At 44.8% G+C, this 13,158-nt stretch overlaps 1 protein-coding gene and 1 long non-coding RNA gene across 2 annotated transcripts in view; one reads left to right on the top strand and one right to left on the bottom strand.

The window, feature by feature from the left end:
* LOC122926604 overlaps positions 1 to 13,158 on the top strand; it is a 126,064-nt gene that overhangs the window by 317 nt on the left and 112,589 nt on the right. The gene's annotated exons all lie outside the window — the stretch shown is intronic.
* Positions 1 to 13,158, bottom strand: part of SYT10 (synaptotagmin 10) — a 135,494-nt gene that overhangs the window by 105,407 nt on the left and 16,929 nt on the right. The window lies entirely within an intron of this gene.

The following is a 13,158-nucleotide window of genomic DNA, read 5'->3' as shown; positions in this document are numbered from 1 at the left end:
ATAAAATTGACTCCTATATACAAGAATATAACTACTATACAGTAATACTGCCTACCTATGTACAAGAATATAACCACTGTAATTCTGCCCCTATGTAAAAGAATATTACTACTATAATACTGCTCCTACATATAAGACTAAAACTACTATAATACTGTCTACTACGTAATGGAATTATCATACTGCCTCCTATGTACAAGAATATAACCACTATAGTACTAGCTCCTAAATACAAGAATATAACTACTATAATACTACCTCTATGTACAAGAATATAACTACTATAATACTGCCTTCTATATACAAGAATATATGTACTAAAATACTGCCCCTAAGTACAGGAATATAACTACTATAATACTTTGTAATGTGTAATGGAATATAACTATTATAATACAACCTCTACTGTATGTACAAGAATATAACTACTATAATACTGCCTCCTATGCACAAGAATATAACTACATAATACTGCCACCTATGTACAAGAATATAACTACTATAATGCTGCTTCCTATGCACAAGAATATAACTACATAATACTGCCACCTATGTACAAGAATATAACTACTATAATACTGCCTCCTGTGTACAAGAATATAACTACTATAATACTGCCTCCTATGTACAAGAATATAACTACTATAATACTGCCTTATATGTACAAGAATATAATTACTATAATACTATATATTATGTAGTGTAATATAACTATTATAATACTGCCTCCTATGTACAAAAATATAAGTACTTTCCTCATCCTCCTATGGCAGCACAGAGTGAGATATTTTGTACCTTAGTCTCCATCCTATGACCAACCCACCCAGAGTACTAATAATATATTAGCATAATTAATCACAATGCTTGTAAAGGGTGACTCCTCCCATAGTAACACATGGCTGTATTGGCAGCGAATCTGTGTTGACAGAGGGATGCTCTGGTTATGACCCATTGCCAGAAGGTGTGTTTTTTGGATTATGCTGTGGATTCTTTATTTTATCTTTATATGGCTAGAGGTAGTCTCTGGCTAAATATTTCTACTGCTAGGCCTTCCAGTCCTCGGACTGGTCAGTCTGTTTAGAGGGTGTGTTCCCTGAGGCGCCTTTTATGTGCTCACTGTTACACCACATGGTTATTTCTTATTCCGCCTTTGTTCACCATGTATGTCTGGATTGAGCCTGTTCCATAGTGGTTTACGTCTGGAGGCTTTTTGCTCTATTTCAGAGGTTCATCTGCCATTTCACCAGTTCTGGCACGTGGTCACATGGTTCTTCCAGTCTCAGGCTTTGTAGACATCAATTCTAGGCGTCGCTGCCTTATAGGATAGTTCTGGAAGCGTCCGCCACAGGCCTTGTTGATGTCATTTCCGAGTGCCAGTGCGATCCAGTGTTGCACTATTGCATCACTTCTGCAGCTGCTATCTCTGCGGTATGTCTGTTGTGGCCCTCAGTCCAGAGTGGAGGATCTGCCCAAGCCTTGCTGTGGCAGCTTATTTACAGTTGTGCTCATAAGTTGACATATCCTTGCAGAATTTATGATTCAGTGCCCTGCGCATGCGCCGGATCTTGTGAAGTCGGGGACAGTAAGCGCCGCCCAGCGAAGTGAATATTGATGAGCTGGGCGGCGCTTACTGTACCGGACTTCACAAGATCCGGCGCATGCGCCAGGCACTGTTAAGTGAATCGCTTCAGAGCGGGGACCGCAGAAGCCGCCCAGCAAACTGAATATTCATGAGCTGGGCGGCGCTTCAAATTGGCAGTTGGGGAGGCTGGCTGGGCGCAAGAGAAGTGAAACGCCGCCCCTTGGGCAGATTGCAGACCTTGGAGCAGGTTATAAAACTTAAAGTTTACTGTTTGTATAATGTGGACAGGGGGGATACTTATATGATTGTAATACCCTGTATAAGACCTGTAGTCACATATATAGACCTCAATATGCTTATTGGCCCTGTCAGTGTCCCTTTAAGGACCTCTGCCGTACATATACAATGGAGGTCCAGTCCCCAAACATGGCGCCCACTCGCACGTGCAGTGGGCGCCTTAGCTGCGGGGTTCTGCTATTTTAAATAGCAGAGACCCGCGGTACATGTATGCGATCAGCCTTAAGGCTGATTGCAACATCTTACCCTTCAGATCAGTCCGGAACCAGAAGTCGTGCTCTTCCAGCCCGGTAACAGCATTCCCCGACTGAGATCGGGGAACCTGTTACATTGCGTTAATTGACCGAAGCCTCAAGCAGGCTTCAGAGTCAATTAGATGAATATACTAATACAGGCCACTAGGTGGCATCCTTGTATTGGTATAGTGCAAATTAAGTGTTCAATGATGGCTATTTAGAAAAAAGAAAACAGCAAATTTGCAATTTTTTGTCACTTTAACTAACCAATAATTTTTTTAAATAAAAAGTGATCAAAAAGCGCCACACACTTCAAATTGGTATCACTGAAAAGAACAGATCGTCCCGCAAAAAAAAAAACTCACACAGCTTAATACACATAACTAAAAAAAGTTATAGGTGTCAGAATATGGTTATACATTTTTTTTTGTTTTCCTGAAAGTTTATTTTTATTTTTTTCAGTATTAAAACACCATACTGACCTGGAGAATGAAGATAACAGGTCCGTTTTACCGCATAGTGTACAATGTAAAACAAAATTATACATCATTTGAATTTTTCCCGCTTCCTACCACATGGTATGCAACCGTAAATGGTGCCATTAGAAAGTACAACTTGTCCCACAAAAAATAAGCCCTCATAAGGCTATGTGAATGGAAAAATTAAAAAGTTAGGACTATGGGAAGGGGGGAAGCGAAAAACGAAAACGCAAAAAAGGAAAAACCCAGGGTCCTGAAGGGGTTAAGGTACTTGTATTATGCTTCTAGCAGTAGCGTGTTCTACCTACATCCCCTCTACGTTATTGCATTATTAAGAGGCTCCGTTCTTTTTCTGCTACAGTTGTCTGGTCACAATTTGAGTAGGACTTGTGGAAAAAGAAGACAAAGCTTCATGCATATGCTATGCTCTTGTCAACAGGCATTACCTGAGGATTTGCCTACGGACATTTGTGATTTATGCGCTTTTCAAGCTGTGGAGCTATCTCAAGCGGTAAAAAGACTCATAGAGTGAGAAGATGTATTAGCTGCATCCAACCATTATCAGTCTTCTGATATTTGTAGAGACTGTGTTGGCCCACAGGAGATTGCGGAGCTGAAACAACAGGTCATTTCCTGGCTAAAATCTGGATCCGTCTACAAATGATATCCGTTTGCATACGGATTTCCAGGGCCAGCGGGCAGTCCGGCGGTGGAACTGCCTGCCAGATCCTCACAACGCAAGTGTGAAAGTACCCTTACTCTTTTGAACCTAACAGGCGAGAATTCCGTGCGGGTGCAATGTGTGAGGTGAATGCATTGCACCCGCACTGAATCCAGACCCATTCATTTCTATGGGTCTGTGCACATGAGCAGTGATTTTCATGCATCACTTGTGCGTTGCATGAAAATCGTAGCATGCTCTATATTGAGTGTTTTTCACACAATGCAGGCCCCATAGATGTGAATGGGGCTGCGTGAAAATCGCAAGCATCTGCAAGCAAGTGCGAATGCGGTGCAATTTTCAAGCATGTTGCTAGGAGACGATCGGGATGGTGACCCGATCTTTATTATTTTCCCTTATAACATGGTTATAGGTAAAATGTCCATTGAGGGGTTAAAAATAATAAACAAATTTAACTCATCCCATCCACTTGATCGCGTAGCAGATCTCCTCTTCTTTCTACTTTCTTCAGGACCTGGTTAAAGGACCTTTGATGACGTCACTGCGCTCATCACATAGTCCATCACCATGGTGATGGACCTTGTGATGAACCATGTGAGAAGCTCAGTGACGTCATCAAAGGTCCTTTAGCCAGGTCCTGAAGAAAGTAGAAAGGAGAGGAGATCCGCTATGCGATTAATTGGATGAGGTGAGTTAAATTGGTTTATTATTTTTAACCCCTCAATGGACATTTTACTAAGCATTATGTATTAAGAATGCTATTATTTTCCCTTATAACCATGTTATAAGGGAAAATAATAAAATCTATACAACACCTAACCCAAACCCGAACTTCTGTGAAAAAGTCCGGGTTCGGGTGTGGGTACCAAACATGTCGATTTTTCTCAAGCGTGTGCAAAATGGATTAAAACGCTTTGTACTCGCACAGATTTTCCAGCAACCCACCCGCATCTTGCCCAGCCCTCACACGCGACGCCCGTTTAAAAGAGGCCTAAGAATGCCAAGTCTTCTACCAAAGACAGAGACAGTTTATCCTATTTGCCTAAGAAATAAAACCAAGTTTTTTATGGGCATCGTGAACTTAAAGAGGTTGTGCAGCCAGTACATATTCAATATCTGATTGGTGGGGGCTGGCAATCAGCTGTTTGAAGAGGAGGCGGCACTCGTACAAGCACTACTTCCTCTTCAAGATTACACTGCGAGTCTCAGCAGTGCAGTGCAATTAAAAGGGCTTGGTCCATTCACTTGAATTGGACAAGCACTTGTAATTACACTGCGACGCAGCTGCAAGTGAGGCGACTTGCACTGAGACCGATGAATCAGATTTGCTAAAGCACCTGATTTGCTTTTGAAACAGTGCTTAGTTAACCTGGAAGTTTTAATAATTTTCAAAAATAACAGGGCTATGGCGTCTGTCCCTGTGTCTAGAGCCTTGAGGGTGTGGCTGAAGACATCTCTGAGAAAGTATTGCTGCTGAAGATTGCAGCAGACTTCATGCGTGATTTCCAGTGGGATGTCCTTAGAATTCCCTCTAAAACCACTGCCTTGGCCAACAATACAAGACGTGTGGTATGGTAGAACTCAAACAATTTCTAGAAATAATTTGTATGCCTTACCATTTGAGTAGGGCTCTTTTACACCTGCGTTCTTTTCTTCCGGCATAGAGTTCCGTCGTCGGGGCTCTATGCCGGAAGAATCCTGATCAGTTTTATCCTAATGCATTCTGAATAGAGAGAAATCCGGATGTCTCCAGTTCAGGACCGGAACGTTTTTTGGCCGGAGAAAATACCGCAGCATGCTGCGCTTTTTGCCCCGGCCAAAAATCCTGAACACTTGCCGCAAGGCCGGATCCGGAATGAATGCCCATTGAAAGGCATTGATCCGGATCCGGCCTTAAGCTAAACGTCGTTTCGGCGCATTGCCGGATGCGACGTTTAGCTTTTTCTGAATGGTTACCATGGCTGCCAGGACGCTAAAGTCCTGTCAGCCATGGTAAAGTGTAGTGGGAGCGGGGGAGCAGTATACTTACCGTCCGTGCGGCTCCCGGGCGCTCCAGAGTAACGTCAGGGCGCCCCACGCGCATGGATGACGTGATCGCATGGCACGTCATCCATGCGCATGGGGCACTCTGACGTCATTCTGGAGCGCCCCGGGAGCCGCACGGACTGTAAGTATACCGCTCCCCCGCTCCCCACTACTACAATGGCAACCAGGACTTTAATAGCGTCCTGGCTGCCATAGTAACACTGAACTCATTTTGAAGACGGATCCGTCTTCAAATGCTTTCAGTTCATTTGCGTGTAATTCCGGCAAATGGAGTACACGCCGGATCCGCACAACGCAAGTGTGAAAGAGGCCTAAGATCACCTCCTCTGTACTCAACTGGATAAGCTCCTCAAAGCATGGATGTTTGAATCATCTCGTTCTTCTAGTGAGGTCCCTATTATCTGTGAGGATGTCCATATCAAGCTAGTAGGCAGCACAGTTATATCCCTTCCCAATAAACTAATGTGCAGCAATTCGCCTCTACTGCACATGAAGTAGGAATGGGTATTTTGGGTACTACGATAAATTATGCTAATAGTATCTTTTTAGTATTCTAGGTGCGCTGGTCCTAGGGTGGAGACTAGGGGGGAAATATCCTGCTCAGTTCTGCTAAATAACAGGTAAGAATAACTTTTAAAATGTTTTAGTATAATACTACATCTTTTGCACAACTACTATAATACTGCCTTCTATTTACAAGAATAAAACTATTATAATACTGCCTCCTATGTATTAGAATGTAACTACTATAATACTGCTCCTATGTACAAGAATATAACTACTATAAAACGGTCCCCTATGTACAAGAATATAACTACTATAATACTGTCCCCTATGTACAAGAATACAACTACTATACTACTGCCTCCTATATACAAAAATATAAATACTATAATACTGCCTCCTATGTACAAGAATATAACTATTATAGGCTTGACCTCGGAGCTGAATGGCTGCTTGTTCCTGAGCTCCTCTCCCTGGGAGCTATTATAGCCCCTTTTATTAGCTATTTACTCTGTGCTAATGGGGAAACCAGGCAAGGATCGTCACTCTGAGACACCAGAGCCGACAGGGGCCCGTTCCAGGCAACCTGAGATGGATAAATTCCTTAAGAAACATTCCAGGACTCCCGCTGCTGAAGCGTGCAAGATGGCGCGGCAGCTCTCTGAAGCAGAGGACGGCTCTGAGGCGGGAAGTGCTTCTGATGTTTCTGATCGCAGACCACTGCGAAAAAGTTCCTCACTCTCCAAAGCAGTTCTCAGGGACATACTGGAATCTGCTCTTGCACCTCTTAAAAAGGACTTGGAGGAGATAAAAGGAGACCTGTGACAGATTAGGAATCGTGTGGAGTCCTTGGAGCTAGCACAGGAAGCCATCCTGGTGCATGAGGGTAAGACCAGCGCAGCCCTGCAAACCCACAGAGACTTGCTAAACGACGCGCTGATGCGCATAGAGGATCAGGAGAACCGGAGCCGGCGGCGAAATATTCGCATCCGCGGACTACCCGAAAATATTGCGATTGACACGCTTCATTCAGTCGCATGCGAAATTTTCTCCTCCCTGCTGGGAGCTGAGAGAGCAGCTCCGATTGTGATCGAGCGTATCCACAGGGCCCACAAGCCAAAACCTGGTGAGCCGCCGCGGGATGTAGTATGCGGCATCCTAAGCTATGTGGACACTGCTGCACTGCTCAAGGCGGGAAGGGAGGCCGACCGCATCATGTATGGTGAGACCCCAGTCCTTTTCTTCCAGGACCTGGCCCCCTCCATCTTAGCCAAGAGGCGCATCGTGAAGCCGCTCCTAGAGGCCCTTAAAGCCACAGCTACGCCATTCCGTTGGCTCTATCCCTTCGGTCTGGCCATCTTGAAAAACGGGAGGCAGTACACGGTGCGGACCCCAGGTGACCTGAAAGCCATTTGGGGCCCTCTTGGGATTGAACCCATCACAGTTCCCTCGTGGATGCCGGCTGATCAAGGGGAACCCCTGCCTACCCCTCCGGGTATAGATTCGTGGCAGCAAGTTTCACCTTCCAGAGCTGGGAAACAAGGAAAAGGCCGGTCGCAAGCACCTGTTACCTGACTTTGTTCCGGGAGGCGCTGAAGGCGCTTTTGTTCACTCTTCACTGAGTTCAATGTTCTGTGACTTTGCTGGGTCTCAAGACGTAGGAACTCTGTCTGGCTCTGTCTGAGCTGAAGTTTCATCGTTTGTCCATTGGTTTTGGACTTATTTTAGGTCTTGGCCCACTGCCCCGTTCTCATGGGTTTTGGGCCTGACCTTATACTTTACTACCTTGCCTGCATGAGATGCAGGTTACGAGCTATGCACTAGTGCACTGACTGCACTGTTAGTTATGCGGGGGTTATGTCTGCACTGTTGTCAGTTATGTTACTGATTATGTCCTCTCCCTCACCCCCTTCCTTTCCACCCCCGGTGGCCCCACAGGAGCCCCCCTCTGACAGATCCCGGCTGTTTGCCGCTATGAAAAAGGATCTCCATTGTGTCAGATGCTGGGTGGGGTCACGTGCTCCCTGTCCATGGGGAGACATTCTTTGTTATTTGGGTTGTGTTACTGTCTCATTTGTTATGTCTTTTATTTTGACTTTCCCTTCCTCCTCTTTCCTCCCTTTCTTCCTCTTAGGGTCCATTCACACGTCCTTTTTTTCTTTCCTGATCTGTTCCGTTTTTTCAGGAACAGATCTGGACCAGATCTGGACCCATTCATTTTCAATGGGTCCTGAAAAAAAATCTGACATTGTGCTGTTCGTTTTTTTTCAGGACCCATTGAAAATAAATGGGTCCAGATCTGGTCCAGATCTGTTCCTGAAAAAACGGAACAGATCAGGAAAGAAAAAACGGACGTGTGAATGGACCCTTACTCCGTCCGTGGCTTTCTAGACTGGATGTCCTTATGCTCTGGGCCGACAGGCCTCCTCTGTCTTTACTATGGCCTCTGTTGTAGTTGCCTCACTGAATGCCAAGGGTCTGAACGAGCCATGTAAGCGGTCTCAGGTGCTCTCTTTGTTACTGAAAGATGAAGCCTCTGTTGTATTCCTCCAAGAAACTCATTTTAAATCAGGGAAGATCCCGAAATTGTCCCAAAACGCATTCCCACAATGGTTTCATAGCTCTTTTGCCTCGGCTAGCAGGGGCGTCAGCATGGCCATCCACAAGCGCCTACCCTTCGAACACTTGCGGACACTGATGGTCGCTTCTTATTTGTTAAGGGGCACATCGCTGACGCACCTGTTACCCTGGCTAATTTATATGCCCCTAATAGGGGGCAGATCCCCTGGCTCGTTCGGACTCTTGAGCAACTACAGGCTTTTAGTGAGGGCATGCTTGTATTAGGAGGTGACTTTAATGTTACTATGGAGCCAGGCCTTGACTCGTACTCCCAGAGGTCTGAGTTGTCCCACAAACTCTTGCGACGTCTGAAGACTGCGCTTAAGAAGCTGCGGGTTATTGATGTGTGGCGCACTATGCATCCCTCTGGTAGGGATTACACGTTTTATTCAAACGCTAAAAAATCCTTCCATAGGTTGGACTACTTATTTTTATCCTCCCCCCATATTTCCCAGGTGGTAGACACGAGGATTGGGAACATCACGCTATCTGATCACGCCCCAGTATTTCTCTGGGTGTCTCTGACAGCTCTTCCTAAACGTGAGAGAATATGGCGTCTTAATGACACATTGATCTCCGACCCTGCCAATGCAGCTAGAATCTCCCGGATTATGTCTGAATTCTTCTCTCTTAATGCAGTGCGCGACCCCCCTCCCTCTCCTTCCATCTTGTGGGAATCTCATAAGGCGGTGGTTAGAGGATAATTAATTTCCCTGGGCTCGCATGTTAAAAAATTGCGCTCCAAGGCTGTAGATGACCTGCTGTCCCGCATAGCGAGTCTTGAACTGACTCATAAGCAAACCCAGGCTCAGGCTGTGGCTGCTGAATTGGCGGAGGCCAGAACGGGATTGAAAAACTTGCTGAACGCCAAATCAGCGAAACTTATATTCCGCTCCAGGTTTAAAGCTTATGCCCATGGGAACAAAGGGAATAAACTGATGTCTGCCATGGCTAAGCAACGCCACATGGATTCATTTATCCCTGCCATTCTGGATGCGAAAGGCAATAAGCACAAGTCGACTCATGATATAGCAAAAGCGTTTAGTGCTTTTTATGCGGATCTATATAACCTCCCCACTCCCGAAAGTCCTGGTTCAGCCTCTATTGAGCAAGCCACAGATGAGTTCCTGTCCATTCTGAAGCTGCCATCTATTAGTCCCCTGCAAGCTTCTCAACTAGTCGCCCCTGTATCAAGAGAGGAAATTGGCAAGGTCCTTTCCTCCATTCCTTCAGGCAAAAGTCCTGGCCCGGATGGCCTCCCTATATCGTATTACAAGACCTTCAAGGACGTTTTGACTCCTCATTTTCAGGCACTCTGTAATTTCCTTCTATCTGGAGGTTTGCTACCCCCCCAAACGTTAGAGGCTCACATAACTATAATCCATAAGGAAAACAAAGACCCCTCCACTGCGGCAGTTATCGCCCGATTTCACTGCTAAATGCAGATGTCAAGTGGTGGTCCAAGATTCTGGCGCAGCGCATACAGCTGATCCTGCAGGATCTTATTGATAGTGAGCAAGTGGGGTTTGTGTGTGGCAGACAGGGCTGTGAAAACACAATACGTTTGCTCCATCTTATGGATTGGGCTAGAAGCTCCTCTACGCCTCTCGCTTTGCTGAGCACGGATGCGGAGAAGACCTTCGACAGGGTCGGTTGGCATTATATGTCGCGGGCCCTGTCGAGGTTTGGTTTCCCAGATTCGTTCATATCTGCGATCTTCATTCTGTACTCAGCCCCTGTCTGCCAAACTCAAAATAAATGGTACGCTTTCTCCCTCCTTTTCCATATCCAATGGGACAAGGCAGGGGTGCCCCCTCTCCCCATCTCGGTTTGTCAAAGTGATGGAAACTCTGCTGTGTAAGATATGGCAGGATCCTGCGGTTAGGGGCTTGACCATTGATTCTCGGACCCACTTGACAGCCGCATTTGCAGATGATCTACTTATCATGACCTCCAATCCCGAAACATCCTTCCCTAGGCTTTTGTCTTTTTGAGGAGTTTGGCTATGTGTCAAACTTTAAAATCAACTATAGCAAGTCAATGGCCCTTAACGTTACTTGTCAAGAATCGGTTAAAGAGGCCCTTCAGAATACTACCCCCTTTCACTGGGCTACCAAAGACATAGTATTTTTGGGTGTGCACGTCCCGGCTCAAGCAAAGGTTTTAGTTGCTCTGAATTATGCCCCCTTATTATCCTCAGTTAGGAAGCAGCTGCACTCTATTAAACTGCCGTTTATTTCCTGGTGTGGCAAGAGGAACTACCTTAAGACTTTTATAGCTCCTAAATTTTTGTACCTTCTGCAGGTGTTGCCTATCTGGCTGCCACACTCATTTTTTGTAGACATCCGCAGAGTTTTCTCCCTCTTTTTGTGGGGAAGTAAACCCTCCAGAATTGCTTATTCGGTGCTGACCAGAGAAAGGAGGTTTGGCGGCTTTGGTTTGCCCGACATACGTTCCTACTATGTGGCTTTTCAACTATTTAGAGGTCTATCCCTCCTCAATAGCGATTACAGTGCCCCATATGTGTGTCTTGAGCGCTCCCTGCTCTCCACTAGGATGAAGCGCATTCTCTGGGGGTTGTCCCCTTGTTCTCCGGGTAGTTCCTCTTGGCCACTCCTATGGAAGGGTATGTTGGTTGAATGGGCCAAGAAGTTTAAGGATAGAACACTTGAGTTTCCCATACCGGGTACTCCGCTTTCCTCTTTACAGTTTTATGTCCATCCAGAAGCCGAGAAGCCCTCGGGTATCTGGCCTCTTTTGGCCGAGACCCCTTTATGTGAGATTAGGTCCCCGGATGGGTCCCTGGATTGGTCCACAGTCTTGAATGACCCTAAAGTCAAAAAAGCTTCCTTCCTACAGAGTTTCGCCCTGCAGAAGGAGATTAAGATGATTAAGCTACCACCCCCCACCACCTCTGGAACCCCCTCTTGGCTGTCTAGGAGACTATCAGATGCCCGTAGGATCCCTAAACCGCTGTCTACCATATATAAGGAGTTACTTTTGGCTTCCCCCCCTGAGCTACATTTCCTTTCTTCATGGGAAAGGGAAGTGTCCATCCACCTTACAGACCCGGAAAGGGCTTTTGTCCTTACACACTCTCACGGCTTTAGCCGCTGTATTAAGATACAAGAAAACTCGTATAAGCTGCTTACGAGATGGTACAAGTCCCCGGAGTTCTTGCATAGGCTTAACGCAGATTTCCCAAGTTAGTGCTGGAGGTGTAAAAAAGACGTAGGCTCTCTGTCACACATTTGGTGGCACTGTGAAAAGATTAAAGCGTTCTGGACTAGTATAGAAGCTCTGATAACTGAGGTGTGTGCTAAGCAGGTTAAGCTGGATCCTAAACTGATTCTGCTTTGGTGTCCTAATGACTCGCTGTCCCCCTGTAGATCTGATCTTCCTACTATGCTTATTACGGCGGCGAGACTGCTCATCCCGCTGCTATGGAAGGATACTGAACCTCCCACTATTTCGATGTGGAGGGATAAGGTGGATCAGATCTACAGGTTTGAAGAGCTGGCCCATTGGGAATCTTGCACACGTTCCCGCTTTCTGAAAATCTGGTCACCCTGGAAGAAATATAGGAAGTTCTCTTGACGGAGTTGGAGAAAAACTCTCCTACCCCCCCTCCCCCCTTCCTATTCCTCCCTTCCCCTCTCTTTTCCTCTTATTTGTGTTATGTTTGATTTTTGTTGTCTGTCACATTTGATGTATCATTTTGTACAACATGTGTTGCACTGACAAGCAATTGTGGTCACGTCCATGGCCGATTTGTGATTATGCCTTGCCAGTGATGCTACGATGGTTTGTGATCGATTGATATGCCATATTCTTTGAATAAAAATAAATTTGGTTAAGAATATAACTATTATAATACTGCCTCCTATAACAAGAATATAACTACTATAATACTGTCCCCTATGTACAAGATCAAAACTAGTATAATACTGCCTCCTATGTACAAGAATATAACTGCTATAATACTGTCTCCTATGTACAAGAATATAACTACTATAATACTGCTCCTATGTACAAGAATATAACTACTATAATATTGGCTCCTGTGTACAAGAATATAACTACTATAATACTGGATTCTATGTACAAGAATATAACTACTATAATACTGTCCCCTATGTACAAGAATATAACTGCTATAATACTGCTCCTATGTACAAGAATATAACTACTATAATAATACTACTATGTACAAGAATATATTCACTATAATACTGCCACTATAGATTGGAATGGCTAGAATTAAAAAAAAAATGATTACTCTGTTTTTTAAGCACAACTTCTAATTGAAGCCTTTACACATCTTACTCCCAATTATCTGCAGTCTTCTGTCTGGATTATTTCTCTGACCTTTTCCTGCTGTTATCAGATGATCTAATTAGACATTTTATTACGTTGTAGAGGATTTAGGAAAATATTCATGTATCAAGTTAGAGCAATTGCAGCCGCTGACAGTGAAATATCTGGGCTAAAGAAGACTGGAAGCTATTTAATATTCATTAATAAAGTATAGCTTTAACTAATGGGAAAGCTCCCAGAACACAAAATACTGTAGCCCAGAGCGGTGATATGAAGCATCTTTAAGCAGGGGTGCGGAAAGCCCCGTCAACTTTAAAAAAGATAGGTAAATACAGCATAAGTCATCACTGGTGATTCCTAAATAATCATGTTAGTCTGGTAGCCTGTGCTCGCTGC

Source organism: Bufo gargarizans, chromosome 2, assembly GCF_014858855.1.
Source record: "Bufo gargarizans isolate SCDJY-AF-19 chromosome 2, ASM1485885v1, whole genome shotgun sequence".
NCBI classification, from domain to species: Eukaryota; Metazoa; Chordata; class Amphibia; order Anura; family Bufonidae; genus Bufo; species Bufo gargarizans.
The sequence above is the reverse complement of the archived record's forward strand: the minus strand, read 5'-3'. Positions and strand labels throughout refer to the sequence as shown.